Source organism: Cryptomeria japonica, chromosome 3, assembly GCF_030272615.1.
Source record: "Cryptomeria japonica chromosome 3, Sugi_1.0, whole genome shotgun sequence".
NCBI lineage: Eukaryota > Viridiplantae > Streptophyta > Pinopsida > Cupressales > Cupressaceae > Cryptomeria > Cryptomeria japonica.
Genome location: NC_081407.1, coordinates 860,557,746 through 860,584,360, shown reverse-complemented (window position 1 = coordinate 860,584,360; position 26,615 = coordinate 860,557,746). Strand labels below are relative to the sequence as shown.

Here is a 26,615-nt window from a genome sequence, read left to right as displayed (position 1 = left end):
TGCAATCTTCAAAAATGTGCATAAACTTGATAAAAATCAGTTTTAATGATGAAAACAATCATATTCAGGAATGTAAGTGTAGCTGGTAAAAATTTAATTTCTGAGGACAAGTCTGAAAATTGAATACTTCAAACTTACCAGCACCTTGCAAAGTAGTTAAAAATCCCTGAAAATGATGAAAAACGGCTAAGGAATCATCTCCAATCAAAATCGCCAAAATGGTTAGGTGGCTGGAAATGAAAATTTCTGAAGACAATCGCCTAACAATGGAGTTTTCAGACCTGCAACAGCGATAAGATGGTTCTGAAAATGCACAAAAAACTCCACAAAATACCTCCAAATGCAAATCGCCTAAGTTGGAGTTGGCTGGGCAAGAAAATTTAAGTTTGAAAATTAATGGAGGTCAAAATCTGAAGCAAACCTCAGATCTGAAGCGAATCAGCAAGCTAGAGATGATGGCAGGCACCAAGAATGCATGAAAATCCACCAAAATATGGCACAAAACACTCTCCAAGCAAAATCAAAATTTTCCTAACTATGGCGCCAAAGTGGAATTCTGAAAAATGTTGTCAATGGCAGCTTAGATCTGCAGTAGCAAGGATGGCAGCAATCTGGAAAATCGCCCAAGTTGGGATTGGATACCCCAAACACAAAAAATCACCTTCCCTAGCAAAATCGAATTTCACCCAAAAATCGCCATTTTTGCAAAAATCACGGTACTTGATCAACAATGGCAGCAAAGAGATATGGCGCCTAGCTGGAAAAAGAATGGAATGGCAATGACAGCCAACAAAGTCTTCAATCACTTAGCCAAAAATTCGCCAACTATGGAAAAATTGCCATTCATGGAGACACCTAAGAGATTTTAATAATAAAATAATGCTAAGGCTCCTCTCTTATACTTGCTTTCACCACACAAGCAATGTGGGATAAAACACTTGCTTAAATACTTGCTGGGTGAAAACCTAACTTGCTTCTAGAAGGTTCAAATATTAAATGATTATTGCAAGTTATTAAATTTCGCTTCTAAAATTTTAAATAATCGTTAATCATTATTTAAAAGCAATTAAATGGGGCTTATTTATTAAAATATTGCAATTTAAATCCAAAATAAGCCTCCAGGGGAAAATCGACTTGGGTTGGGATTGAAAAATCCCTTTGAAATCATTAAAATTGTTAAAAATTCCCCATAAGGGAAAATCGACCCTAGCTTGGATAAAAATCCATGCCCAAATTCATAAAAAATGCACACAAAACTCCCCAGGGGAAAATTGATGGCAGTCTGGATTGAAAAATCCACACTCCAAACTCACTTAACTTGGAAAAATCCTCCCTGGTGGAATTTCGACCTCAGTCTGGATGAAAATACGGACTCAAAACTCTTCAAAATGATCCTAGTGGAAAATCGACATCTGTCTAGATGAAAATCCAGACAAAAATCCTTACAAAATGCTCCCAGGGGAAAATCGACCTCTGTTTGGATGAAAATCCGGACAAAAATCTGCACTTAGTTGTCACAAATATCCTGGTGGAAAATCGACCCAGGCATGGAATCATCCTCAACATTGTCCGCACTCCAGTCCGCACTCCTGGTGGAAAATCGATGGCAGTTTGGATAAATCCTGACACTTAGCCAAATTTTAGCAATCCTAGGTGAAAATCGATTTGGGTATGGATGAACAGTGGGGGAAAATAGTATAGCCAGTATGGATTTAAGGGGAAACCCATGTGTAGTGTGGATTTTGAGTGGGGGAATGGGTTGGGTAGTTTGGAATGTAAGGGGAAAAGCATCTCTAGCATGGAATTTGACCCTCTAACCCTTGGAATATGAATTTCCCTTAGGATTTTATCATTTTAACCACTCAAAATCACTTAGAAACATTAAATTTAGACTGGACCTAGGCTTCCAAAAATATGAGCAAAACGCTAGGAAAATATTGAAATAAAGTGTGAAATCAACTTAAATAATACCTTACGAGCGAGAAAACAACTCCAAAAGGTCTGGCAATACCTTGGCACTTTAAAATCACTGATGCACATGTTTAAAAACATGTGAACACTCAAAAGGTCAAACACTTGGACAAAATTTTAGGATCATTAAAATATCAATGTTTGCAACGTGATCCTATAACTCCAAAAACCCTAGATGACACTAGGCATGATCAAAACTCTGAGACTCTGGTGCGGGAAACGCAAAATTGCCCACTAAGCAGCCAAAACCCTAACCTAACAACGCAGAAAGATGACAAAGAGGGGGTCCCCATTAGCAATGGGGCGATGTGTGAAAAGGTCACAACAAGGACCCTTGTATATATGGGCAAAGGTGAGACATAGGACAACATGAGATTATGACAAGTGTCATGATCGCTTGTCATGATCTCATGATTTGAGAAAAAAAAATTAAATGCCCTTAGTAAAGTTAATTAACAAGGTGTAAAAAGGGCCTAAAAGGGAATCCGATTGGGGAATAAAGTTAAAAAAATTGTTGTTCTAGGGCTTCCAGAGGATTCCCTTGAAAATTTATCCAAGTTCTTGTTACTAGGAAGCTCAAAGTGTGATTGGAGATGATTCAAGAAGGCCATTAAGACCAATCTTCTTCGCATGTCAACAAGACGAATCTTCTTCTCCAGAATCAAGACCAGCTGTGTCCTCCACACCTGTGCCATCATATATGAACTGGCTGCATTTGTCTAAGGACTCATCATTGTGGGTGTCTACAAGACATTATCTAACATCAATGGTAAATTTAACTTGAATTTTTTTTCTTCTTGAAAGAGAAATTAGTGACTCCACAGCCTAACCATGTAAATGTAGGCAGCTCACAAAGATCCCACTATGCTAACAAACCTTGTGCTGTAAAAGAGAAAGAGACTAATTTGTGATAGGTAATGTCTTTTCTGCAGTGGTTAATTTTTTCTTTGCTGCAGTCAAACATACCATTCATCCTTGAAGGGACCCATATTTTTTATCACTCATGTGTTACTCCATATTGCATTTAAAATGCAAGAAGCCACATGGAGATGTTTGTTTGGATATTTCCATCTACCATGTATATTAGCTTCTGAAGGAATATATGGAAATTTCCACTTTTCTGTTATTGATTTGGTTTTCATACACATGCAGTCATTGCTAAACATAAATATTGCTCACACATGGGCTATAAGTACCTGAAAAGATCTCTCACTGGTCGTTCAACACAATATATCACAAACTTGATGCTAGCCCAAAATGACTATCATGGATTGGCCGTTGCACCCTTATTACGATCCCTCATTAAGATCTTATCTAAAAATATGCAATCATAATGAACAAAATCTGAGGTTCATTCAATACCATCCAAAGTAGCAGAAACTATCGAGTAGTAAAAAACAAGCAAAGCGTGTGGACCCATTAAGATTTTTCAAGGAAGCCTCCTTTATGAGCAGCCCACGCAAATTTGAGCATAAGGAGGTATGCTGAGAATTTCTTCCTGGAATATGTTTGTGTCCATGAGGACTTCCTCTGGTGTGATGCTTTCTTGGTTTTCAACTGACTTCTGCATCATGCCTACAAAATTTGGAGATTGTTGTGGGACATCGGATGATACAACATTGGTATTAGCAGGAACATTAACCGTTCCTCTGTTTACTGCATTTGGTTGAGGGATTCTTGGTGCCACAACTTCAGTAATACTACCAAAGATTGTCTCTCTAATTTTGTGGATTTTCATCAATTCAATCAAAGGCAGACTGACTTTTATCCTTTTGAATTCTTCTAATACAAATGAACTTAGCCTCTTTAGTTCCTCCTTAGGGCTGTCTTTTGTTTGGGTGTGAACGGGCCCTAGCTGGGGAATCGTTAGTCGCCTTTGGTCAACTTGATGGGAACTGACAGGTTTTGATCCATTGGGTTGGTCATTCTATTGGTGATATTAAGGAGAATCCCTGGGAGGTGTTGGTGCATTGGTAGCATTGGGATTTGGTGGGGTCTGAAAGTTGTTGGGAGGAATAGATGTGGTTAAAGGCTCATTGTATCGAGTATTCCTTTGGTATACGCGGGGTTGATTTCCGGACGTTTGTTGGAATGCTTGTACTTCCCTAGTGCCTTCAACCAAAACACTATCATATAATGGGGGGAAGTTATAGCCATTGATTGTGGTTGGCTGGTTTGATACTAATTGGACTTCAGGCTTAACTTGACCTTGTGGCAGTTCCACGGGGCTATTAGCAGATGCAGGTGGGAATCTTTGGCTAGGTTGGTATAATGGGCCATTCTGGAATGGGGACTTGACATTTTCTATGACCAAAGCTTGATCATATCTTGTTACAGGAACAATCTCATACCCAGTTGGCGAAGCTTCTTCTACTCCTGAATTCCTTCTCTCGCTTTGGAAAATGCCTGCTGCTACCTGGAATTCATGGCATTGTAACTTGGAATGTTGATCAGTACTGTGCAACCTACACCATCCTGATAGTGCAGCTTCTGCTAGGAATACTTTGTCTGCGGGACGACTATTTGCAGCAGGTTGGCTATCCAAAGGGGATGGTACAATACCATTGTTGGGCCCAGTATTCCATGTTCTCTTCTGGGGAACCGGATTATTGTTTCAAAAATTCTGATTATTCCCTTGGTAGTTCTGATTGTCTCTTTGGAATTTTGACCGTCTCTTGTATATCCGGAAGAACCTTGTCCTGGATGATTTCCTTGATAATTTCTCTGCATTTGGTTGTTCTGTCCTTTCAAATAGGTTACCTCTGCCGACAGTTTCTTTACTTGATTGATTAATTCCCTCATTTCTTCCTTCTCCTCTGAGGTCCGATTGGAAGTTGTCGCGTTTTGGAGATATACCAGTTGTGGCGGAGGTACTTGTGAGACAGGATTTCCAGGATGAAGAACCAACTGATTACTGGCTATGGGAATTTGGTTCATCACCGGAGTATTCTGAGATAATGCTCTATTGATATTTTGGATCTGTCCTTGTGCGACGGGATTTCCTAGATAATTCAAGGGTCCTGTAGCGGCACCTACTTCCAGATCATTGCTGACTGAAATAGCTGAAGCATATGCTTCTTTCAAATTGGTTGGGGGGGTGCCTTTTGTTTTTACAAACATGGAAGTGAGGCGATCCAATGCTGCATAGTAAACAGGCAGTGCAGTAGCATTGTTCAGATTGTAGGGATCTCTTAGTCTTGTATATGCTTTGTGAAACCTATTATTGAAAGTGCTAATAGGTTCATGTTCTTGTCTTCTTATTTCCACAAACTGTCGATATAATTCAGATGGAGAGATTGGTGATCTGAATTTTTCTAAGAAGATATCTTTCATCTCTTGCCAATTATGAATGGAGTCGGCTGGCAGGTGGATATACCAGTGAGAGGCTTCTTCATCAAAGGTGTAAGGAAACAACCTACAAGCCACGTCTTCATGCTGGATATCTCTATTATGCAGGAGATCTTCGAAAATCTTGATATGTTCATCAGCTGAGCGACTTAGGTCACAACTATGAAACCTAGAACAGAAGTGCTCAGGGCTTTTTGGCATTGCATTATAGGCTGTGAAGACCATAGGGGATGCATTGGCCAAACGCCACGCCATTGGGATGTTTGCTTGGGAAATTACTGGATGAACTTGTTGGATAATTGGTGTAAAGGAGACTGAAGGCGAAGTGCTTGGGACTTGAGGGGAGGGGTTTTGGAATAAATTGGAAATGTCTTCCACCTCTTGTCTATCTTCTTCTGCTTGATTCTCTCCTTTCTCTGGCGAAATTTCTCTTTTTTGTCTAGATCTGGTGGGTCGTTCCAACTCTACGAATTCTTTGGATAAACTTTGTGCTGATCTGAGGATCCTTTGAAATTTATCCAGGGAGAAAGAACTTATGCGATCCAACGTAGCGTTTATTCTTGCTGAGGTAGTGCAGGAGCAGGTTCAGGGGCTGGATTAACTTCCTCTTGTTCTCTCTGATTTCGTGCGTTGATGCGGTTGGCAATCTCTTCTTCTTCTTCGAGGATGAAGCACATTCGACACCAGTTGGGATAATTTCTTTTCACAGACCAGGCTAAGCTATATAACTCAATGATGATGTTTTCTTGTTCGTCGTTGAAGCTCAAATCTGGTTGTATCACTGGTTCGGGGTGTTTTCCTGGTTCAGGAGGATTGATGGGCAGACCCATCTCTTACCATGTTAGTGGACTGGAAAGAAAACTGTAAGATTTCTTTCAGAACTTGCTTGTGAAGGGTAGAAATCCTTTGTCTCTCTAGATTTTCTTTGATCGTAGTCCCTATTTGTCTACCCTTTTCTTCTTCTTTGGCAATAAGGTGACTTGCTTGTTTGAACTGAGAGTAATTTACTTTTGATTTTCAAGCAAGTGCTTGCAATTGATCTGTGATGTATGACTGATTTAGTCCTTGTTCAGGTTGTTCAAGAGGTAGATTGAATGGGAATTCATGTGGCAATACCATGCTGCATCATATCTACTATCCGGAATAGGTTACTTTAGCTGGTCAAAACTTGACGATGATCAAGCCCTCCTTCTAGCATCATTTTATGTTGGTGTCTGTTTTATCATCTACCAAACATTAGAATAGGATACCCGAAGGTATTCTATCCTCTCCTGAAAAATCACTACTGATTCCAAGGTCTATATGTGCGAACAAGCGACTTTAGTGGAATAGCTTCTTGGGTAGTGTATGCTGAAATTTCAAGGGGGACTTACGTTTGACAAGTATCTTGAACTGCTAGACTTAGATGGATTTAGCAATTTTAGGCTCTTCTCTTTTTTTTTTGGGATTTCCTGGGATTTAGACTTTCGAAAGAAAGGGGAAAAAAGATAGGGTTTAGGAAGGCTAATCTAATCCTACGAATTCTGGAGACGGTGTCGACTGGGTGCTCTCGAGAAACCAAACCTTGCTTCGCCACACTAGGGACAACTACACAAGGCCGGTGCAATCTTCAATGGGTTGTGCTTATGATCAAGATGTTGGGATGCACAGGGGATGGGCTCAGACTAACTTTGCATGGTAGAATGGAAATCATCCATTTACCAAAAGTATGAGCAAAGATACACCATCAATTGACACTTATCAAATCCTTCATTCAAATTAACAACAACGAAAGCAAATCTAGATTAATTCTAACTAAGTGTTGAGGCAATTGAAACCATGCAAATCATTCAAATAATAGAGATTACAAAGCAGTGCACATGCAATATATTATCTGGAAATGACCTTAAGCAATAATGCATCAAAAACCTCACACTCTCCAAATGAGAGGAGGCAACCTTATATAGTTCTCAAAAATAAATGAATGGCCGAGATCAAACAGCGATCAAGGGCCAAGATTGAAAGTCCTAAACCCTAATTAGGGTTTCCCGAAATACTATCAGCTCAAACAAATGAAAGAGTGACAAGTGGCGCAACTACTAATTTCACTTAGGTGAGTGGCCACTTTCTTCTTTCAGAGATTCAACGTATCTGGACACAATGAGTTTGACCTCCATGGTGACACTTGGTAAACCGCCAATCTGGAAGTCGATGAGGTCCACATCATCGGCACATGTGGCAAGGATGCCTTCCCACTCAACTGCTTGGGTGAGGAAGTTGTCATCGATGGAGAGGAAGTTTGCAATCTTTGAAAGATTGCCTTTGTCAATCATCCCCGAATCCCTGAAGAAGCTCGCCTGAATCCTGGCTCTCAGGTTCTCTGCTTGTAAATGGTTCTCCCTTAGGCTTTCCTTCTTCCAGATTTCTGATGCCACACGAAATACCTTGCCCAGAATGTCTCTAACACTTGCCTCTGTCTCAAAACACTTGGTCTTGGATTTCTTCAGCACCTCAATCTGAGTGACCAGAGTATAGTACCATGTGCCGAAGTCATACCTGTCTCCTGTCTGTATGATGCCTACATCCACTAAGCTTCTCTTTGACATGCCTCGGATAACCTTTAGATGAGGGAGTATTTCATTATGAATTTCATCCACCTCTTCCCAATTGGAGGCTAGATCCTGGATACGATCAATCAACAAAGAAGTTGCCTCATGTGCCGATACTAAGTTCTCCACCAGGGTGTCAGCACACACCGAAGCGTCTAAAATCCATTCCTTTTCTTGAGTGTACGAGCCCTTCATATCATCATAGTCCTTTATTGATCCCTGCTGAAGAGGCTGTGTTGGAGTAGCTGAGACTTCACGGTTGAGTGGGCTAGTAAGATGAGAACATACTTCTTCCACTGTTGGTTCTCTTTTTCAACCTTCTTCCTCTTTTCCTTTTCATGAGCTAGCCTTGCCTTTAGAACGTTGCAGGAGTCATCAAAGTATTGGACCTCTTAGTCTTGGGTGGGCTTACCCAGCTCTATGGTGGTAACCTTGTAATCATCCGTGGTGACATTGTCTCTGGTCTTCCCTTCTTTGGGCATTGCTATCTGGACTGTCCTGAATCCGGCACTGTCTCTCTGAATTAGGGAAAACTTCCTGGCAGGTTTGGGTGGTTTAGCTATAGAGGGTTCATTCACCTTCTCCATGAATGTTGCGGTGACCTCCTCGGATGAGTGGGCCTCCTTGGGAACCTTGGCCTTTATCCTTGCTCTCAGCCAATCCGGAATGGTTGATTGCTCTACAGTGTTCCGATCAAACTCATCATCTGCCTCTCCTGGGTTTGTTGGTATGCCATCCAAGAAGATTGTAGGTGCTTCAATTTGCTCTCTGTTTGGGCTTTGGAAGACCTTTTTCACTACTTCCTCAACTGGTTGGGAAAGCACTCTTACTTCATCATCAATCACACAGATGTTCATCTCTTGCTCCCCAGTTGCACTCTGATCAGGCGCAATGGAAGCATCACTTAGGATGGAGTGACTCGTTGGATTCTCTTCTCTCACCCACAACCCTTTTCCCTGTGACCTTTGTGGAGCTTCCAACCAACTCCTTCCTCTTTCGAGACCCAACACTTTCTGGATTTCGAACATCACTGGCGGAGGTACAAAGATCGACGGACATAGTATCATCTACTCCCATTAATTCATAAGTCAAAGTCACACCTTTGGCCTTCAACTGTTTTGTCTTTTCAGACACCCACCACCTTGAGTACTCAACCATCGACCTCATGAGGTCTGCTAGATCTGATTTCTCTCCCTTTGTCCAATCTATTAAGACTAAGGGTTCATTCTTCATCTTTTCAAAGCCCGTCTGCTGAAGTTCTAGGCTTTCTTCTACCTGATTGACAACTCTGAATACTTCCGTTGCTCTCACCATACTCAAAGGAATTCTTGACCAGAATCTCTTCCTGATCTCGAAGCTATCGACTGCATTAGCCCAGTAGTCTTCTAGATCCAGTCTATGCTCAAATGTTGTCCCTTCGATCTTCTTTATCCTATGGAATGGATCGAAATCTTTTCTTGCCTTGTATTGATAGAAGGGATACCAAGCCAGCTCCTTCTCCGCGGTTGCAGCAGCTTGTGACGATGGACATGTTTCCAGCCCATTACCAATTGTGAGTGAGGACGTTCCTGCCTTCTTCTGCTTATCCCTTTGAATCACTATATACTCCTCCAATAGTCTTACAACCTCGAGCAACACCACTTGGTTGGTAGGGTAAGTTGGAAGTTTGTACGGAGGCCTGGAGAATCCCTGAATTCGGAGGTAAGTAAATTTTGGATATTGGATGTACCAACTTCCGAACCGACCGATGAAGTCCATAGACTCCTGAGAGAGCCTCTAGTGCAAACCACCTTGAAGTGTCTGGGTGATGTGCATCAGGAAGGTATCATTCACTCTTTTAAAATGGAATTTCTCCTCCATGTGGAGCTGGGGATAGCAATCGTACACTGGAAACTAGTCCTCCTTGTTCCCAACTTCTCCTCTGCAAGTGAGACCTCTGTATCTGTAGGTCCTGGCCAATGAATAAAACAAGTAAGAACTCATGAAGAAAGTCCTATTCGTCTCCAGGTTCCTCAGCTGGCTGTCTAGGTTGTCGTTGATCATCCGGGCCCAGTCTATCATCCTCACTCCATTGATTATTTCATTAATGAAATAATACATCTAGGGTTCAAATGGAGCTCCCTGAGGATTTCCGATTATTCTATTGAGCAGGACAATCATGTCCCCAATGTCCTCCTTGAAGTATGCTCACACTAGGCTCTTTCTCTGGAGTTTGGAGGCGCCCTTCCTCAGCTTGTCTAGCCAAGAATGGTTAACTATGGCATCATATTCCTCTAGGTGGTCCTGGTACAGACTGTCAGCTTCGTCCTTTGTCATATACACTGTGTTGTGGTACTCTGGGATCCTGAAGGCCTCTTTGATGGCCTCATCGCTTATGCTCGGACTAGGCTCTTTCTCTGGAGTTTGGAGGCACCCTTCCTCAGCTTGTCTAGCCAGGAATGGTTAACTATGGCATCATATTCCTCTAGGTGGTCCTGGTACAGACTGTTAGCTTCGTCCTTTGTCATATACACTGTGTTGTGGTACTCTGGGATCCTGAAGGCCTCTTTGATGGCCTCATCGCTGACATTCGCCAGCACTCTTCCATTAGGTGCAACAATGTCCTTACTGATGGGGTTGTAGTGTTTGGCACATTCGACTACTAGTTCATTGCACTGCATGGTGGGGAGGAAACTAGTAGCATGCACGATACCACTCTTCATCATCTTTTGCGCAATGGTGGTAGGCACAAGGTTGTCCAGACCAAACATTCGCTTCTTAAACTCCCTCAGATTGATGTGTCCGAAGTTGGTGTCGCTGATGTTCTTCCACTTTGAAGTCATCCTCGACTCTGGAGGAGCATCTTTGTCTACTTGGAATTTCATAATGTCTAGGGCTGCAGGCAAACAATGGAATTTTAAAGTTAGAAAATGATTTGCAAAGTTTTGAAAACAATGGGGCTGCGAAATGGCTAAGTGTTGGAAAATTTTCCATTTTTTATTCTCATACTTAGCCATAAAAATCGAATTTTCACGTTAAAACCCTCAGTTTTAAGGCTGGTTGTTGTTACCACCAAGTGTCGAAACTTTCAAAAAAATTCATACTTAGCCCAAAAAAATGATTTTCTTCCTCCAAAATTTTCGAAAAAATCATTTATTAAATTCTGGAAAATATTCAGAAAATCCACAATTTTAATTTCACCTCTGACTTGGATAGAAGTAAGGCTAGAATTTTCTCCAAAATATTCATAAAATTCAGAAAAGTTTGGATGATTCTTCCTCGTACTAGTTGCCTTTCTCCAGAAATTTGTAAACCTTTTGCTAAAAAATATTATCCAACTTCCAGCAATATCTAGAATTTTCTCCAGATGATCTTCAAACTGACATACTTTACTAAGCTCTCCTTAGTAACTTTGAACTTCTTGGTGTAATAATGAAGTATTTGTAGACAAGGTTAAATCTTTAAGTAAAAACCCCTAAAATCATCCAACTCATACTTCTAATTTTAAAAAAAATTTCCATTTTGATTTAAGTTTGAAGATATTCATCAATTCTCCAATATTCCCTTTCAAAAAAAACTTTCCATTTTGAATTAATATCTCAATAATCTTCCAATATTCTTTCAATATTCTCTTTTCCAAAAAAACTTTCCATTTTGGATTTATTTTGAGGATTTTTTAAATAATTCTTGGATATCTCAGTGGATTTTGTGACATCATTGGCATCTTGTTGATTTTGTTTTGACTTTTCAATGCGTAGGTGGACTTTTGGAATTTATCTCCATCTTCTCCAAGGTATGGCGGACTTTGGAGACCTCTCCTCATGGCTCTCTTCAAGGTGAAATTTTGGCTAAGGAATGGGTGGACTTTAGCCTTTGCTCCTTCATGGCCTCATAACCCTTGGCGAACTTTGGACTTGGCTCCTCCATGGCTTTCTTACTTTGGGTGGACTTTAGGCATAGCTCCTCGATCACTTGGCATGCTTGGGCGGACTTTGGGTTATACCCCTATGCACCCCACACACAGGCATGGCGGACTTTGAAGTTAGCTCCCACATGACCTCGCTAGGTGTGGTGGACTTTGGAGTTAGCACCTTCATGGCCTCTCTAGCCTTGGCGGACTTTGGAGTTAGCACCTTCATGGCCTCCCAAGGTGTGGTAGACTTTGGAGTTAGCACCTTCATGGCCTCCCAAGGTGTGGCAGACTTTGGAGTTAGCACCTTCATGGCCTCCCAAGGTGTGGCAGACTTTGGAGTTAGCACCTTCATGGCCTCTCTAGCCTTGGCGGACTTTGGAGTTATCACCTTCATGGCCTCCCAAGGTGTGGCGGACTTTGGTGTTAGCACCTTCATGGCCTCTCTGGCCTTGGCGGACTTTAGAGTTAGCTCCCTCATGGCCTCCCAAGGTGTGGCGGACTTTGGTGTTAGCACCTTCATGGCCTCCCAAGGTGTGGCGGACTTTGAAGTTAGCTCCCTCATGGCCTCCCAAGGTGTGGCGGACTTTGGTGAGTGTTCCTTCATGGCCTCCATCAAGGTGGAAATTTGAACCTGCAATAATACTTCAAAACCCTTGTTAGCTAGATTTAGAAGAATTTTTAGAAAAATTTCAAAATTTCATAGCTTAATCAAATTTAACCGGATTAACTTGAAATTTGACATCCATGCCTTGGTGGATCATCTGAAGGGTGGATCATCCCGGAAAAGCAAAAAGCCTAAAATCTAGGGATTTAGCTTTTTTAGGTCAAAACTTGGAATTTTTGAGTTCTGGTCGAAGCTGGTCAGTGGTGCAAGTGTAAACCCTAGGTTTGCATCCCGAAAAAGCACAAAGCCTAAAATCTAGGGATTTAGCTTTTTTAGGTCAAAACTTGGAATTTTCGAGTTTCGGTCGAAGCTGGTCAGTGGTGCAAGTGTAAACCCTAGGTTTGCATCCCGAAAAAAGCAAAAAGCCTAAAATCTAGGGATTTAGCTTTTTTAGGTCAAAACTTGGAATTTTCGAGTTCTGGTCAAAGCTGGTCAGTGGTGCAAGTGTAAACCCTAGGTTTGCATCCCGAAAAAGCAAAAAGAAGACATCCCTAAAAAATAGGAAAAACTTTCTAAAAATAGCCATACCGGGGATCGGGCTAAAAATGCCAAAAACGAAACTTCCTAAAAAATAGGAAAAAGCAAAAAAGCAAACTTTCTAAAAATAGAAAGTTGTCCAAATTCGTCCAAATCAATTGCGATCTTCGTCCTTTGGCCTTTCTAAGCACTCGGGTGGTGTTCACACTTCGGAATCACATAACTTGCAAAAACTAACTTTCAATTGTCAGGGCCTGAAATGCTTTGAATTGGACAAGGCTTGGTGAAACTGCAGCAAAAGGTCACAGGACACTAACAAAACCCTAGAAAGCAGGAAAATCAGAGGGTCCCCATTTGCAATGGGGCGATGTGTGAAAAAGGTCACAACTGGTAGGTGTGGGATAATCGGGATTATGTGCTGTTTATGATTTTTTTAATATACCAGTTTCAACACTGACTTGTTTGTTGCATCAATAAAATGATTCTAGATTCTTCTTTGCAAAGAATTTCTGATCATCCAAGTTGGACTGCTATATGTATACAACTCTAAATCAGATCCAAGCTTCAGCTAGATTGTAGGTAATGATGCCATAATCTTTACATAGAAAGCTTATGTTGCTTTGTATTCTTCCTGATATGTGAGAACACTACTGTCCCTGTAGTAGCAGGTTATCTTTATAAGACCCCCTGAAATTGAATTTTAATCTAGAGCACCCACAAGTGGTCCTGACATGGTAGATGAGCTTTTGTATGCTCTTATTCACACCATTTATTTACGTGATGAATGATTAAATGCTATATTCATTATTGTTATTGTTGATATTATAGTTGGGATGTGCATGAACATACAAGCACACTCATGGAATCAATACACATCTTTTGTACCAGTACTTGTGCTCGAGTCCTTACTGCATTAGAAACCATGCATAAAGTATGGAGTTCGAACTTTTTTCTTCCTTCCAAGGATTCCACATTTATAGTGTAACAACTATCAGGAAGCATTTACAAAAGGGATAGTAACTGGAAGTGGTCTTTGAAGTATTGGAACTAAAGCTTTCTTACTTTATAAATTTGATTTTTGAAGGAACATTAGTGTAAAGCAACACAGATTTTGAGAATTGAGTAGGTGCCTTGCGGTTGTGTTTCATTTTTGAGTGTCACCTGAGAGTAGAATTGTTTTTCAGATTGATGACTAAAGTATGGTGAACTTCTTACCTCTTGATATCACAAAAGAGAACAGGTATGTTCCTGTTATGATTGTTAACCATGCTATTCCAAATTATGTATGTCATTTTGAATACTAAAGATTCCTTCCAAGCATTCAATGAATATTCTACCTCCTATTTATGTGATCTTTTCTTACAAAATATATGCAATTTTGCAGCATACAATACATCTTGTCCCATATTGACAATGCCATTCAGTTTGGAGAAGACGCCGATGTTAAGGTTAAGGATTTTGATCCTGATTTTAATGATGCAGAAAATGGAGAGGATGATTGAGTGAGAGATATCTGGGCATGCTATTATGGCTTGTTAATGCATATTTATGATCCAATCCAAACACATTGCAAGGTTGTGCTAAATTTTCTAAGCACTATTTGATATTAGTTCATGTTTTCCATTAAAATAAATTAGCACTGATCCGAAAACACCATTTTTGTCCTGTCATTTCCTGAAGAAGAAATTCAATAGAAGCCTTGCATTTCTGATATCTACAATTGTTTTAACTTTTGTACATGAATTCTGGTTATTAGACCAAGCTTACTAATCCATATTGAGCAATGATCCTACACATCTTTCAGGATTTTCCATGTTATTTTCTGAAAAAGATGTTCAATGTAAGCCTTGTATGTCTGATATGTACAATTGTTTTAATTTTTGTATATGAACTCTAGTTGTTAGACCTGTCTCACTAATCCCTATTGAGCAACATGCCAACATTTTCTTCTTCTTTTTGGCTATGAAAAGAAAAAGTTATGTCATATGATTATGCCATGGCAGGGAAAAATATGATTTAGATCAATAGAGGCTGCTCAAGTTCATATTGTATAACACCTCACAGCTGGAACTGCAAAGTACTAGGACCCCAAGTTACTACTTGTTAAAAGTTTAATGTTTTCCACGACATTTTCAATTGTCATGAAGCTACTTTTCCTTTATTTAATGCTACAGTCTTCAATAATTACCTTATTCCTCTGTATCGTTTGTAATCTGGACGTGCCTCAACTTTGCCATTACCTCTACTTGGTTATTGGTGTCAGTTACTATGACCACGATGTAGATCACTAAAGGCTGCTCAATTCTATATTGTATAACACCTCTGAACTGGAACTGGATTGTCTTTTGCAGCTCATCAAAATTGAGTTTAGGCTTGGGTATTCACACAACTTTTTTATGTTTTTCTAACAATTGACAATGTGAAATTAAAAAGTATAATCTGAAAAGAAATGAAGATACTATCATGCATCCTTGATGGAGTTGAAAATGAGACGAACAATTTTTCAAGGGAAGGCATTTTAAATTACCCATAACAAGGGTGCTACATCAACCAAGAAATGGAGATACTAGGAATAAATCACATTCCCTAAAAGACAAATGCTGATTTTTTTTTTTGCCTTACAGATCAAATTTGAATTTATTTGTTGGTTTTATAGCTTTAAGTTCTTGCAAAGAACCTCCCAAACTTGGTTATTGGATATTTCCAGAACCGTATCTTGTACCTAAGCCAAAATGATTCTTGTATTGATTGTGTTCTTGGTTCTTTGCAATGGAAAATGTTTTTGTTATTTATTGGGGAATGGTGTGGGGTTGCTATTAAATTTAATTTCAATTTATTTATTCCCTGAAGTTGAGATAATTATGTATATAGTAGATTTATTGAGCAACATTCTGAGTATTTTGAGATTATTTGATGGGTATGATAAATATTGCTCATCATCAATATAGATTTTGTTAATGTTTGCGTATGCTGCAGGAGATTTTATTTTTCCTACGATGGTTGTGAATCTATATTGTTCGACAATTTTGAGTTTTGCATTTGATTTTTTGGGTTTCTTCATAGCTGGAAGGGTAATGGCTTCCTTGATAACCGTCACCGACCTGTGTGTATGACTTGCAGCTTCGTGGGAGCCTCGTGTGTGCTGGCAGCAGTTTCTTTCCTCCTCGCATTTCATCCATTGAGAGGTTCAGATTGTTTCATCGCCTATGTGGCTCTTTTGATAACTAGTTTATGTAACGGCTCACTTTGTAACTGCTGATAGCTTGTGGCGCTTCAGCTTTCCGTCTTCCTCCGTCAAGAGATATCTTTGAGCCTTGTTCTTATATATAGCAGCGTTAGCAGGTTGTCGGGGGGGGGTGGTGGGGGTGCAAGATGTTAATAAGGGAGTTGAGATGTATATATATATATTTGCTTATGAGATCATTCGTGTGAGAAGCTTTGGATCTTCATCTGCGTTTCTGTATCTTCTCTTCATATATGATTGATGTATGAGTATTTCATATTGCAGAGAGCTTATGTGCTAGCCATGTAGTAGAAACCATCAGTTTTCCTGAGATGTTATTGAATTATTTTGTTGATTTTTAAGTGCAAACAATCATGTTCATATCCTTGCTTGATTAAGCTTGTGAAGCTTTGTATCAGATTCGTGCCTTTAATAAAGGTTGATTTTGGTGTGGCTGGGTTTTTCACCCTCAAGTGGAGGGTTTTCCCAGGATAAAATTTTGTGTATCTTGTTCTTCTGAGATTTTTCTAAGTTTCAGATATCTATGTCTTACCTTTCTGGTTCTGACATTAACAGATTTGTTGGCCTCAGCTGTCTCATGCAATGGGATTTAAAGTAATTGCACATGCAAGGTACAATCAATTTGCATTGGCTTCTTGTGCTTTACATTCTACATGTTGGGCTCTCCTATTAAGGTGTATTGTGGCATGCTAAGCACTATGCACAATAAATGGATAAACTATGTGTTGACAAAATTCTCTTAGTGGCAAGGAACTAGCAAGTTGTTAGAGGAGGTGAACATCAAGTGGATTCAACAATCCTGGAGAGTAATATAGTTGCTACCAATTTTCTAGCACTTCCTAGGCAGAAGTGGCCTTGTCTATCCATGTAGATATACTTCATTTTAATTTTTGATGCTTCATTAGGACTATACATTTTCTTGGGAAATTTCATAAAGAGGCCCAAAATAATTGGTTTTATGGTATGTTGTGCATGCCCTCCAAGCTCTTTGGAATGCACAATTATTTGATCCTTTAATGAACAACTTTTTTTTTTTGGAGCCCTTCACCTTGTTGAACATTTTAGATTGTAATGATGAGTAAAGAGGTGTTTTACTTGCTTCCACCTTTGTTGAATTATGTGTCAAACATGCCCATGATAGAACTCTAGAGTGTTGTATCTCTCATGAATGGCAATCATTTGGCCAAGCATGCTGTTTATCTGTTGTGCTTACTCAAAAAACCATTTATGGTATCATATCTGGAAACCTTGATATAAGCATCTCTTGGGTGACAGTGCAAGATAGACAAAGGGATTTGGAGAAGGGGCATATAATGAATGCCTGACTGAGGATATGATATAGATCTTGGAAGGTTTCTAGCCAGAGATAGAGAAACTTATATTTGATTTTTTCTCCCACATGACCATTAGCCTAAAGACATGTGATTGTTTACTAAAGGAGGGTGAAGCCAATATTCAAAGAGTTTTTTCAGATATCTATTCAATCTTTGGAATATTATAATGCTCTTTTAAGGAAAGTTTCAATTACTTCATTTTTATTTTAGGTTATAATTTTCAATGATTCTTTTTATTCATTCTAATTTTAATATTAAACTTTCCGTTTTAAATAAAAATATTCATATTAAAACTAGGCTACTCTTAATAGTAAAATTAATTTTGGATAGTGGTGTTTTTCAAATTTGATAATATGAAAAATCGATTATAGAAAAGATCTGATGCAAGAGGATCCGAGCTCAAGTAATCATACTTAAAAAGTAATATTTTATTTTCATGTTTAAATTTGCATTTTTGGTCTAGGTTGGAGCTTTAAGAGCATATAGCAGAGTGTTTTAAGGATACAATCTTCATTTAATAAGACTTGGCTTTCATTTTAAAAATCAAAGACAAACAAGGTGATTAATGTGGTTTTAAGAGTATTATACTCCACAAATAAAAAGTTTCAAGGGTTGAAGGGATCCATTGGCATATTATTAAATTAAAATTTAATTATTTTCTCAATTTTTATGCGAAGATAAGTTTATATAAGGAAAGTGGCCTATGGTATTTCATTCTTGTTTTATCCTTCCATTCGGGAGCTTAAAATGGAGGGAAAAGCTAGTGATTTTTGATAAAATAATTTAAGACTTTAATTTCCAAATCAACACGACTTGGTTTATATTTTCATCATTGGAGTTGTGTTGAGGCTAAAAGACAATCGAAGGTAAATGAAATAATAGATTTGACTGTTGTACATATATTGTCATTAATGTCAAAGGTGTAATAGAGGAGTTAGCAAATTGTGAGAATTAAACGTAAATGTATGTGATATCAAAGCTCACTGTGAGGTCTAATTAGCATGTAATTGTATAGCCACAACTATTATAATGTCTATGTTTGAGCATTGGAGTTTCGAGATTAGTGAAAAGTTGTGAGATTTGTTGTATTTTGATTGTAGTATCTTCCTATATCTCTTTGTGGTGTTGTAAGTGATTCGATAGTATCTGTAGTATGTTACTGACGTTTGTTCCTAATACAGTGTGTTTATGTTGGCAATTTGTTTTGTTCTGCATTCTATCGCACTTAGAGTTATGACTTGCGGTTTGGAAGGAGAGTATGCCTACATGTGTAAGATTCCAAAGTTTCAATTGTTGATGTTCAACGGACATAAAGTTAGAAGTGAAAGAGTGGTCATTGTGCGAGTTGGCTGATTCGGTTGTTCTAGTTCGATGCACTAGAGGTTTTTAATGTGTGCTCGTTGGGGATGGCATGAGATTAGTGAAAAGTTGTGAGATTTGTTGTATTTTGATTGTAGTATCTTCCTATATCTCTTTGTGGTGTTGTAAGTGATTCGATAGTATCTGTAGTATGTTACTGACGTTTGTTCCTAATACAGTGTGTTTATGTTGGCAATTTGTTTTGTTCTGCATTCTATCGCACTTAGAGTTATGACTTGCGGTTTGGAAGGAGAGTATGCCTACATGTGTAAGATTCCAAAGTTTCAATTGTTGATGTTCAACGGACATAAAGTTAGAAGTGAAAGAGTGGTCATTGTGCGAGTTGGCTGATTCGGTTGTTCTAGTTCGATGCACTAGAGGTTTTTAATGTGTGCTCGTTGGGGATGGCATGTGATTGATTGTTGGGACTAGATAAGGCTAAATTGGATAACACATAACATGATCTTTCTCCGAGTAACTTGTGGGCTTTTGGACTTGGCCTATTACACGTTTGGTGAATGTTTATGCTTGTGGCCGACTTGCAGATGCAATAATCTTTTCTTAGGCCAACATATTAATGTAATAATCTTTATATCACATATAAAGTTGATCTAGATTCATTCCTAGTGTGTTTGTAATTGTAATATCTGATAATTGAATGATTGATGTGTAGTATGGGGATGATGTTATTTGAGTTGCATCCCAATCATTGTGCGATTTCATCAGAAGATTATATGCAATGTGGGAGAGTGCTCTGAAGGTTGATCAAATCAAATAAAAGTTGTGTATTCAGTTTGAAGGTTTGCAATTCACATCTTTTGTATTCCTATGGGATTGGTGTATCTTGTAGGTTAGTGAGTGCAAATGTCATTAGAGATTGTTGTCTCCAATAGGTTGGTGCTTACTTCATATTGTAAGTGATCTATTATTTTGTGAGACTAGATTTGGGTAGTAGATCCAAGCAACTATTCTCATTATGGTTTTTTCCATTTTGGGTTTCCACATAAATCTAGTGTTCTTTGTGTGTTGATTAAATGCTATATCATTAAGAAAAAAATAGCAAATGTTATTTTGATGATTTGGGGTTCATATTTGGAGGATTCGTTAGATAATTAATGTGTTGTTGAATAATTTGTCATTGATGTCAAAGGTCAGTTGATGAGGTTTAGAGAGTGAATTGAAATTTTAGTTGAGCTGCTTGCTTGCCTGGTTGATTTGTTTGCCTGCTTGGTTGAGCTGCTTGTCTGTCTGGTTGAGCTGCTTGCTTGTCTGGTTGAGCTGTTTGCTTGTCTCGTTGAGCAGCCTGAGTGTGTGGTCTAGCTGCTTGTGTGTCTGCTTCATCTGGCTATCTGTCTACATTGGCTAGCTGTTTGTTTGTTAACTTGTGACAAGTTAGATCACGTGTCATATTTTTTTGTTGGAGTTTATCAATTCTTATGAAATCGTGTTGATGAATAGTTTTAGTTGAGTTTGGAGAATCGTATCTTTTTCATCAACACTTGTCGACTTTTTGAATGGGTTCTCTTTTTTTTGCTCCATTACTCTTATCTTATCTTGGGCATGTCTATTTCTTTCTCATGCATTGTGGTGATAGTTCGATTTGAGTTGAGAAACAAATTATAATTGGAGGTAATTATAAGATATGTGGGTGTAGACTGTGTTGAGCTTTTTGAAATCGGTCTTTAGTATTTTACGTTTCAATATCATGTAGACCAATAGTGTTTTTGGTTTTTCATCCGACATAACGCATCATGATATACATAGATAATTGGTGCTTGATATTTTTCAAAATGGTGGCTTAGAAAATGGACTTACTTTATGTGTTTTGACGGCTTCAGGTTCTAAGAGAACCAATTCGATTTTCAGATGGTGAACATTTGTTATAAGTTGTTTTTCTTCTCTTACTTGAAGAAAGAAAGATAGATCACTTTTTTGTAGTGTTAATATATTGATATAGCTGGCTATCTGTGATGATGTATGCCTTGAAAACCTTTTTATAGTTTGATATATGATTGAAGACAAGTATGTCAGTGTAGTTCTATTTTTTTTTGGACTCTTTTAGTCATAACTATTCATTCTGGGTGTCGTGTCCTATGTTTGAGGCATTGTTATTTGTTTTGAATTAATCTAGCCAGTCACAACTTTCGTTTTTTTGAGAAAAAAAGTGGTTTGGATTCTGGAACTTGGTGTGCTAACAGTTTTTTATAAAAAGAGAGAGATTTTGCTAAGTGGGTGTATACGTTTTTTTGGTGGAGGAATTGTAATTTTTTTAATGAAAAGGATTAGGAACTGTGCGTAATTGTTGGGGAAAAGGTTGTGGGTACATTCATTGTACTTGTGTAGTTGCATTGGTTTTTTGAAGGTGTATCTTCTTCATTTCGTGTGTGGTCTCTGCTTCGTCCCGCTGAAGGAATGTGTGGTTGACAGAAACAAAGACATTTTATTTTTTCTTCAATATCAATTATGAGGCTGTAAAATATAGGTATGTATTTGAAGGTCGAGCTGTCTGAAAGAAAAAAGTGTGTTGAAGGTACCTTGACTAATACCTTTCTTTGAAGCTTGCTTCTATGTATTAAGACTGTGACATATTTTTTATTGAGGCCAACTCAAGAGAATTCCTTTCTCTGTTGAAAAGCATGTGAAGATTGTTTCAGATTGCCACGCAAAATAAGTACTATGAAAAGCAGAGTGATTGATATTCTTCTGAGCATTATTGATCAACCCGAGTTGAGCGTGATAGTTGACATAATCAATTAAACCTGATTTTATGAAGAATGAAGTTGGTGCTTTTGGTTTATGAAGTTGGTGGTTCGAAGAGAGTTGGTGCTCTCTCTATGAGTAGGTGCTCAGTATTGTAATCTGGGTCGGTGCCCAAATTTATTGATATAAAAAGCTATTATACCGTGGTTTGTTTTTCCCTGAAAGGGTATTCCACAATAATTTTTTTGTGTTTGCTCTTTGTTGTTTGATCTCTCAAGTTTTGTGTAGCTTCATTTTTTGGGAGGTTTTTAAAATACTGATTCACCCCCTCTCAGTATTTTCTATGTGCTTTTCATGTTTAATTAATTTGAAATTGGTACATACTAATTCACCCCATCTTAGTATATTGTGTGCCTTACCAATACCCAAGTTGAAATACCAAATGCTTATGCATACTGTATATGGTGAAAACGGATAAACAATAATAATATTGAGAGACTAAATGAATTCAATTACAAAACCCTAGCCTAACAATAACAAAGGTCCACCATAACATATAAAGATTACCTAAGACAATGCAAATCAAATGAAATCACCAAGATTATACCATCACATGTTCAATAGGGTTTGAATATCCATTCTTCCTATCTCCATTGATATTGCTTGATATATTTGCTCTCAGATTTTATATGTGCACAAGAGCTCAACAAAGAATGGAAATGTGGTTGCAAGTAGGATTGCGTATGAAAGTTCGAATGCTAGGATGCTTGATTAAAATGTATATGTCCAAGGGGTTGACAATGAAGGAATCATCTCCTTATATAGAAGACACTATATGAAATGGAGGTATAAGATTGAGAGGTGTAAAAGATAAATAGTTGGCTATGATTAGAGGGTAGGTAGTGTAGGAATTAAGAGATGAATGACATGTCATAGGTGGAAAAGGTTAATGAATTAATTAAATAAATAAAGATTTATTTAATTAATAGAAGAAGTGGGATCAATTAAATAAATAAGAGTATTTATTTAATTTAAGAGAATGACAATTTAAATAAATAAATGTATTTATTTAAATGAGAAATAAGTCTAGAAGAGGATAAATGAATTAATTAAATAAATAAGGATTTATTTAATTAATAGAAGAATTAGGTTAAAATAATTATACATGACAATTTTAGGTGTCTACATTTTGCCCCTTTTTGAGACAATGCAGCTTGTCGCGTTGTTTCAAAGAAGATTAGATGAATTGATACAAAGCTGCCCCAAGATGGGAATGATATGCCCCCTCGAGAGATTGGATGAAAATGTGTGAAAAGATCGCAGACAATCTCTCGATAAGAAAGAAATGCTAGAATGGACTGACTGGATGGAGTGACAGAGTCACGTGATAATGAAGACTGATACAAGAGACTAGGGAAAGGGTAAGATAGAACACGAGGGGAAAACATCCTCATTGTCATCCACACATCCAAGAGATCAGAGTGTAGAGAGAGAATAGAGCAACAACAGTCAACAGCGATGGCATTGGTGCATAGATTCGATCGTGTTCGTCGATTTCAGAGGCCAGTAGATGTAATAGAGCCGATAAGTACCACAAAAACTCTTTGTACTTTGTCGCAATAAATGTTGTCATTAATGCATGCTAGGTAGCGCAATAAATGCATTTAAGGTATGTCAAACAAGGTCAAAAAATGCTGGGGCGCCTCTGTGCTGGTGCCAGGCACGTCTGTGTTTGTGCCAGGGGCGTCTATGAATGAAAAGGTGTCTATGTCAAATGCGAGCGCGTTTGCGTTGTGCCGATGCGTTTGTGCTATGTGGGCATGTCTGTGCAGAGCAGACGCGTCTATGTATTTCAGGCGCGTTTGTGCAGAGCAGGTGCGTTTATGCAACATGTAAGCGTGTTTATGTCATGAAGGCGCGTTTGTGTCTTCTAAGTCGAATCGATAGTTCTGTGATGAACATACGCCGTCGATTGGATAAGCTGTTGAGAGGATACACTCAAGCAGGTCCTCCAGAGAAGACTGGGATAGCAAATAGGGCTAGGATTGACAATTCTGTGATAGAACATACATTGCCAATTAGGAAACTATTCAAGAGAATACACTCAAGCAGACGCCCTAGGATAGGATAGATCAAGGCACTTTGTGATGAACAGGGAATGCCAAAATGTAGTACTTTGTGATGAACATGGAGTACTAAAAAAGAGTAGCACTTTGTGATGAACATGGAATGCCAAAACGTAGAACTTTGTGATGAACAGGGAATGTCACTAGGATAAAAAATAACACTTTGTGATGAGCAGGGAATGCCACTATGATTGACATAGTTGTTTTGCTTGACTGTAGGAGGACCTACCTATGCTAGAGTTACGAGAGAGATTCCCATTGACTCAAAGTTTGTGAGTAGAGCTGACAGTTGAGGAGAGTGTAGCGGTTCAGGCTATGGGCCTGCGACATATTTTGTATGTGCCTGAGTTTTGGGTGAACATGGGGTTGCCGATTGTGCTGGCTAAGAGATGGCACTCAGAGACTTGCAGTTTTCATTTGCCGATGGGTGAGATGACAGTCACCTTAGAGGATGTTTATAGGATTCTTAGGATACTGATCGATGGGGAGTTAGTTCCTTAAGATCGAGATGAAGATAGGGATGCACTGAGACGAGTGTTTCAGGATCCAGAATTGGAGAGGGATGCAACTAGACTCAGGAGACAGCTGAGGGATACTGAGCGGGATAAGGATCAGACTATTCAACGCTATACAGAGGCTGAGCTAGCAGTGAGGGCAGGGAGGCAGGAAGCAGAGGACACAGGGGCCGAATATGCCTATGTTCTGCGGGCCGGGGAGGAGATAGGTTACTGGAGAGACCTATACTATGGAGCGATGCCACCAGAGCAGTGGGCTAGGAGCTTCCGTAGACCATCGTAGACAATGACGACCACTGGAGGGAGGGATAGGAGACAGGCGTCCAGTGGTGGGGTCATGGGTCCTCCACCACCACCATATAGAGGGGGCAGGAGAGATGATTCTGGGGCGGGTCCTTCCAGGGCTTAGACTCCGTCGAGGCCAGGCAGCTCTGAGGGAGGGAGTCATCATAGCCTCAGAGGGCTCCCTATGTATCAGTTTTGTACCATTTTTGTATGATGATGTAGACACCTTTGGGTGATTGTAGCCATATGATTTTGACATCATTGTATCATGACACTTATGATTATATGTATATATATGAGATGATTCATATTTGCGGCAGCTATATGCATGTGATATCTATGTGATGAGATGTTCTTATGTGATGCTTATGATATGGATGCAAATATGTACATGATGGAATGCAATATTTTTGTTCTTTTATGTTTTTAATATGTTATGCCAATGCAAATGTGAATGTATGAAATGCAAATGAATATGATAATGCAAAGAACTATTTACATGATAAAAATGTAAGATTGCTAACATGTGTTGTGTGCAGGATGTGATGCAATTGTGATATCTATATGCATGTATGAAATGCTTAATATGTGGTAATGCAGGTGCAACTACATGAAATGCAAATATTTTTGGCGTGTCATTATACTCAGTCATGTGATAGTAGGGTACACGGACTCAAGAAGGACGATGGAGGTCAATCAAGAAAGGGGGATGGAAGATAGAAGATATGGAAGTGAAAGAGCTTCTTGTGCGTTATTATCATTGAGCTTTATTATGGCAAAATAGGTTATGACAATCGAGGTATATGTTCGACCCAGAAAGTCATTGTACCCATTTGCATGGAGATAAGACAATTGCAAACAAAGAATGCCCCAGTTCATACTAGACTCATAGTGTCCTCATATCCTTGGACAAGTCATAGCATTATTAAGAGACAATCCACAGACAACAAAAGAAAAATAGGTGATGATATCCCATCATCGCCTTTCTAGTCAATGACATCCTGGAGATAAAATCTCTAGTCAGAGACATCTTGGAAAAGCTAAAAGACATGTCACCAAAAGATAAAATCAAAAGAAAACCTAAACTCGACACCAACATCCATTGTAGTCCTCAAGTTTAATGTCTCTTGTCACTTGTATGTCTTATTTGATTGTGGTTACAATGTTTACTTTCATAAAAGGATAGCTAGCACTGAACCATAATATTGTTTAAGTCTGTTGAAATATTTGATTTGTTGAAGCCCATTGTTGCTACTGTGTCTCATCTGAAACTGACTGAATCCATGAAACTGATACTTTATTGTGGAGAAGACAAAACTTTATTGCGGATTGGTGATGCAAATGCTGCTTTATTGCGGATTGTGTGCGGATAGATTGAAGAAAATTGGAAGAAACTATACTCCTCAAAACATGTGATGCTCTCAGTTCCACACCCATTACTAAACGTAGATTTTTTCTTAGCCATAGATAGGAGCTGATTTATTATGGATGGAAAGGGATGAAAAGGAATGTTTATTATGAATGGCAAACCAATCTTGAGTAGATCAATAACAAGCCATGATGAGAATGGGTAAGTTTATTATGAATGGATAGGTTGTGAGTGTGTGCAAAGTGAAAGGATGAAATGGAATCCTGAAGGAGGGAGGAGCAATGTCTCTACACATGGCACCGATGACCTAGTTTTCACTGTGGTACTTGCCCAGGGCGCTACCGAAGTGGTTTTCACCGTTGGACGAAATGGTTTTTTTTTTGTTTTTTATTTTTTTTTTTGTGTCACAAGGTGCCTGTTTGCTAGGTTTTCACCAAGTAACGATTTTTTTATTTTTTATGATTTTTTTTTTTTTAATTTTTTTTTTGTATTTTTGAATTTTTTGATTTTTTATTGTATTTTTGTATTTTGAATTAGGATACTTTGAAGAGCTATGTGTAAAACCTGCGAAGGTGCATGCTGTTGATAGGATCCTCCAAAGGTTCGTCACTTGGAGTTGAAAGCTGATATGCACCAGATCCATATGCTGCTGTGATGATGTAAGGACCAAGCCAGTTTGGTTCGAATTTTCCCTTCTTCTCTTTGTCTTGCTGATTTTTAGGATTTTCCTTGATAACTAAGTC

The 26,615-nt window shown here is 38.7% G+C and overlaps 1 pseudogene; it reads left to right on the top strand.

Moving 5' to 3' along the window:
* LOC131066662 (GPN-loop GTPase 3-like) overlaps nt 1-14,590 on the top strand; it is an 83,774-nt pseudogene extending 69,184 nt beyond the window's left edge.
* Nucleotides 14,591-26,615: the final 12,025 nt, after the last annotated feature.